The sequence below is a fragment of the Ctenocephalides felis genome, unplaced genomic scaffold (genome assembly GCF_003426905.1).
Source record: "Ctenocephalides felis isolate EL2017-DRISC unplaced genomic scaffold, ASM342690v1 CF-g0.4_SCAFFOLD_03572, whole genome shotgun sequence".
NCBI classification, from domain to species: Eukaryota; Metazoa; Arthropoda; class Insecta; order Siphonaptera; family Pulicidae; genus Ctenocephalides; species Ctenocephalides felis.
Genome location: NW_020539726.1, coordinates 20,722,850 through 20,729,195, shown reverse-complemented (window position 1 = coordinate 20,729,195; position 6,346 = coordinate 20,722,850).

Below are 6,346 nucleotides of genomic sequence, written 5' to 3'. Positions count from 1 at the left end.
ATTATATTGTGAAAACCAAACCAATTATATCACAGCAAATAACACATATATACCATACAATTACTATCTGACTATGTTCAGTCACTCCCAGGTAATTCATCATTGTAGAAATGTTTTTTTATAGTTTTTAAAAAATTGTCACCTGGTCCTTTTATTCTATAGGCGGGGTAAAATGAGACGGCTTTGAGGCAAAAGTTTTGAGTTTATTCTTAATTTTGAAGGATTTTTACGAAATATTAGCTACATTATTCAAATCTCCTAACCAATACAAAATATAAATTTTACATTTTCTGCAGAAGTATACTGTATATAACATTGATCTGGTATTTCGTCAATAACAATCAACAGTTGGAATAAATATTTACTTATCGCTTGTAAAATTGCTTTTTTAACCTAATTCACTTTTTTAAATACTATCTTTATTGTTTACACCTTTGCCAAGATAAAGGTTCAGTTGGTCCTTATCACTCCACCCATGTGGTGTAAGTATTTATAAAGGCAATATAGAAAAAAACTTTGTAATCTAGCTTAAAATTAACAATACATTTCATAAAATTATAAAATAATGTATACTCAAGAATTATGTTATGGTATCGTAAACTAAATAACAGAGCTCACAACCAATAAAAACTAACAACAAAAGATAAAAGTTTTGTTATAGATTTTTAAATATTATCGATTATCTCTCGATAAAAACGTCGTAAGAATCAAGATGGCGGCTCGTTTTACATATTTATCCCTCTACTTTCAAATATTGTTAAAAAATTCTTCACTTTACTTATTTTTGTGATCGACGGTGGACCTTTTTACACACGGATCTTTAAGTCACGCTCTACCCCATGTTTAATTTAAAAAAATATTGTTTATCCAGGAATTTTAGCAAATTAAAATTTACTTTAATTAGCATGAACCATGTAAAACGTTTTCTGATATTATCGTGGCGATTAACGTGTTAAAGTATTACAAAAATTTGCATTTTTAACTTTCCGTAGGGTAAGTTATAGTAATCGCAAAAAAATTGAAAATAGAAATTTTCATATCTTTACGTTTCAAAGATTTCTGAACATTTTGGCATTCTTAAAAAAATGAATGCATGTGTGTGTGTATGTGTGTACGTGTGTGTGTGTGTGCGAATACAAATTTTCGTCGACGATTTTAGGAACACGAATCAACCGATTTGAATAATTTAAAAAACATTCAATTCGTATTGATAAGGAGACATTCTGATTAGTTTTTAGGCAAAGGCAGGTCTAGCCATTCCGAAGGTACGGGGTAAAAAGTGCCAAAAACGGTAACTCTGTTTTTGAGGATGAGTTTCGTAAAACCGTTTGTCCGTTGGACGGCGACGCGGCGCTTTGATATTTCATCTCTATGCAGCTAAAGCAGTCCGATTGCATTGAAAAAAAGTTCAAAATTTCCAGAATATTTTAAAATAAAAAACATTTTATTTCAAAAGTTTTTTTCTAAAAAAGTGAAATTTTTCAAAAATGTAAAATTTAAAGTTTTAAAAAAATTTAATCTTTTAAAAAAATTTTTTTTTTGGTACGGGAAGTACCAGCAATTTGCCTTAAGGAACGATGCCATACACCACAAGATGCATTAGTATTTAATGTGTAAGGTAACAACGGCACTACTTAAAATGCAAGAAATCATCAAAAGCGTCGTAGTGGTAGGTATACCTGCATTTCACCTTTCGGCGACTTTTCATTACGCGAATGGCGCAATTTAATGTCGCTGCGAATTTACGCACGTGACGAACAAAACGTGTTTCTTTCGAGTCGCGTTGCGAATCGACTCTAATGTGTTTCAGGCGGTTTCAAATGGTTGATACTCGATAAACGGCTATCAATGGCATCTAGGGTTGAATCGAATTCAGAATAAATGTTTTTTATATGATTTTAACTAAAAACTAGTAGTGCATGACATTGTGCGTTAAAGCAAATTGCTGGAACTTTCCGTACCGAAAACTAAATTATTATAAAAAAAACTTTGCAAAACTTTGAAAAAATTAGATTTATAGAAATTTTAAAATTTTTGAAAAAAAAAGACTTTTTTAAGAAATTTTATTGTTTTATATATTTGGATTTTTTTGTATTTTGATTTTTTTTTTGAAAGTTTTGAACATTTTTTTAAGCAATCGCATTAATTAGCTAATTTGGAGTCGAAATATCAAAACGCGTAAGCGCCGCGTAGTCGCCTAGCATGTAAACATTGGTATGGAACCCATATAAATATACACAAAATTTGTACTTATGATTATAATTTTTATGAAATATCTGATAATATGATATACATATGTCTAATGTTCATATTTGACCATCAAATGGCATTATTTTTTATTGGATCTCCGGAGACGCTGGACCTGCCTTTACAAAAATTACACCAGTTGTTCATTTCGTGAATACAACAAAACGTTTTTTGAATCTCAAAAACTGAAAAAACATTTTTGGCACTTTTTGCCCCGTTTTCCGAAACGGCTAGACCTGCTTTTGCCAAAAACTAATTGGCACGTCTTTTTATGAGTAGGAATCGAATGTATTTTTATCAAAATTCATTACTAATGTAGAGGCTTCTAAAAAAATGTTTTCATTATTTTTCTCTAAAAGCAATATCTTTGAGTTTTATTTAATAACGTACGTCCAAAATCTAGTATTTTATTCGATAGCACAACTCAGAGGTCAACCATTAATTATTTTCTACGGGTATAATCATAGCAAATTACTAAATAATAATGACTAAATTATCATTTAAAAAACGCCTCCTATAAGCCGCTTTTTTGACGGCTCGTATCTCAAAACACTCGTATATCAGGACGCTCGTAAGACGAGGTACCAATGTATTATCTATCTATACTGGCATATGTGTTGCAGCAACTTTCCACAATTGCGATTTTCATTTGAGTTTATATTTGAGATCTATAACCTTAAGTAAAAAATTTAAAACTAATAAAATTTTAAGCTGTGAGGTCATATCAAAAATCTGTGCTATAAAAATTAATTGAAATGTTCAATTGATATTGTAAAAATTACTTTATATTTTTTAATCTATTTTTTCGATATTTTCTAAAATTCTGATAAAATCTGATTATACTCATTGAGTGGCATTCATTAATCACGTGATGCTTAAAAATAAAAAGCCACGAAATATCACATGAATAAGGGTGGGCCTATCACGCGTATTTGTTCCCTGAATTTAATAAAAATCCAAAATTAAATAAAAAATTATAAAAGTTTTAAAAAATTCTATTTTTTCTATGTACTAAAAATACATAGGGGGGTAATTTTCTATCACCACATATTATCAACGGCGATGGATAGTCCAAAAATCCTTAGAAATAAATCAGGTGATTAACAGACGGCCCCTTGTGAGATTGCCCAAAAACAAAGTGATAATCATTATTAGGTAACTGTTAGGATAATAATTAGTAGGTAACTAATATGATAATGCATATTTAACTTATATATGTATAATATATACTTCCTAAGTCATAAAAAATTGCGATTTATTTCTTTTTTTTTGCAAAAAAACTCAATCCATTGTCAACCCTTAATCGGTATCGGCAGCCGTCTATCGATCATAAAAAGCTCGATCATCTGCCGAGACCGATGACTCGCTACGATGTCAAGGAAGAAAAGACATAAAACGAGCGATCTAGCACCTTCGTTAGAAGTTAGAATTCTTTTTAAAAAATAAAATAAAAGTCTGAATTGTCGTTAACCATGGTTTCACATAAGAGGTTGAATGCCACGGGCTTTGAAGCTGAATCCCGACTGCAAAGCAAGCTTGAAGCTGCCCGGAGACGGGACAAAAGTTCAATGACGGACCTTGGTAATGAATGGATACGTAAAATATTTTCTAACTTATCATAAAAATTATCAATTTATCAATGATCAACTTGACTTCTCTATTAAGTCGATATTCAGACATATGGGAAATTTGAGGAACTTGCATTTCCTATATCCATTTAGCATTTTTCCACCATCCCTCTGCTATGAGATGAAAGCAATCAAATGAGATTTGGAGATTGTTTCAGCTCATGTCAAAATATAATTACATCCAATCAATAAATTAGAAGTTACGCCTCTTTCTACGTTGTCAATTCAGCAATTACGCCAGTTTAATTTATGTAGATTCAGTCAGAGCTACAGAGCTCTCCAATTATGCAATTTCCATTGCACAAATTGCTTTTATGTTTTTATCGGCATATTTGTAATCTGTTCTACATTTATTGATCCAACAGTAATGGAAATTTAATCTATTAAAAAAATATGTTTAATGAGTATGATTCAAATCAATTCAAATGTTTTGGGGATAAATATATATGAAAAATATATATGAAAAATATATATGATAAATATATATGAAACTTTGTCTATCTACATTAAAATAATTTAAACAAATCAACTTGTTTAAAATGCAGTGTTAAATTAAATTTTGTATTTTTAAAGTAAAAACTTCAGGAAGTGATTGATTTGCTGTAAACTCTGGATCAAGCTTTCAAAAGCGAATATTTTCTTTTCCTGCAATCACATATTGCATTTTTAGTTTCACATAGAAAATTTTATATTATTAATTTTCATGCTATACAGGGACGATATTCCTATTAGACCTAGAGAACTTATAATTTTATTGATGTATGAAAGAAAAAAAGAAAAGTTCACACGCGATTGAATTAAAACTTATATGCTACTTACAAGATGGCATTTAAGTAAACATAAATACATCATACAACAATTTTGAATAATGTTTATTAGTAATATGGTAACACTCGTGATGCTCACATTTATTAGTGTCAACCATTATACACATTTATATAAAGATAAATTATAAATTGTATATTCATAATAGCATTAAAATTATGTATATATTTAAAAACAATAATGTAATTAAAGTTATACTTCAAATATGACATGATCGGTTTGTCATTAGAGTTAGCATTTAGGAATGAACCTTCGTTAGAAAAATGAAGTAATTGCTGATTAATAAAATCTATAATATTTGTTCACACAGTGGATTATGTTAATCAACGCCTAAACAAATGTTTCCGTAACTTTACTCATCATGTGATTGTATTTGAAGAACTTCATGTAATTAAAATTAACATACATTCATTGACTGCTTGTACTTTTTTTTACTTTTTCGATGGCGATATAATCTCATTCTTTGAACAGCTATAATATCTGTCCTTCCTAAAGATACTGTTTAATAACATCAAAGATTTGTAGAAGCTACGTCGTTGTTTTATTATTTCCAAGAAAAAGAGTAAAATATTCTTCTGATTCAGGCATTTGTCATTAAATCAAGATTTGTACTACGATGTAACTTCAAAATGTTTATTTATCTATCCCGATTTCTTTGTTGATATCGGTACGCATACAACGTTGATGCCGGCACGCATACAACGACAGATCCCTATTCGCCTCCACGACATCTAATCACGACCCGTATAGAAATGATTTTATCGAGAGCGAATGACTAATCATTGGCCGGAACGCACTTTAGTTGCATTTGTACGGATTTACACCTTAGTCGCGCCTGAAGTAGTTTTACTTCAATAAATAATTTGCACACTTATACTCTGCTAAATAACTCATGGGCTTCTTTGTGGAATAATGGTTAGAGCAACGGTAATTCAATCATAGGTGGAACAATCGGATGTCAAGTAATAGATTCAAGCAGATAACAGTAAATTTCTAAGTAAAAACAACCTTTACCCGGCATTATTGCATACAAGAGGATTGCAGAATACGAACCAAAAATTATAGGTATTTAGCAACAGTGAAAACATTATAGGTATTAAACAAGTTGCACCACCAATCTATGAATTAAGTTAGGTAATTCTTTATAAATCATTGAGACAGATACACAACATGTTAAGGATGGGGTTAGTTACACCCTTTCGGAATAGCTATTTATATTTGATTCAATAGCTATTCCGAGGATTTTGTACAATTGAATATATTATGGAAAAACTTAATGTTTTCTGCTTGGATGCTCAGGAAGAAATTGACTCCCAAAGCACAAATAAAGAACACTGGCTGCGATTAATAATGTATTTATTTAAACAAATAGTATCAAACACTCGGACATATACCACAAACCAATACGGTAAATATAAGTGAACGTCGTACATGAAAAGCGAGCCCTCATAAACGCTCATGATTAGCGTTTATATGCAAATCTTCTAATTTCGGAATTGCCAGAGATTTAGTGTTGGCCGATTCTGACAAATGTATTTTGCTCGTACCATCTGCAATCGTTTTGGCTCAAACACAATCAGATCTTATTGTTGTAATTACATATATAGTCAGAATTTTTATTTTGAAACTATAAGCTGATTCCTGCC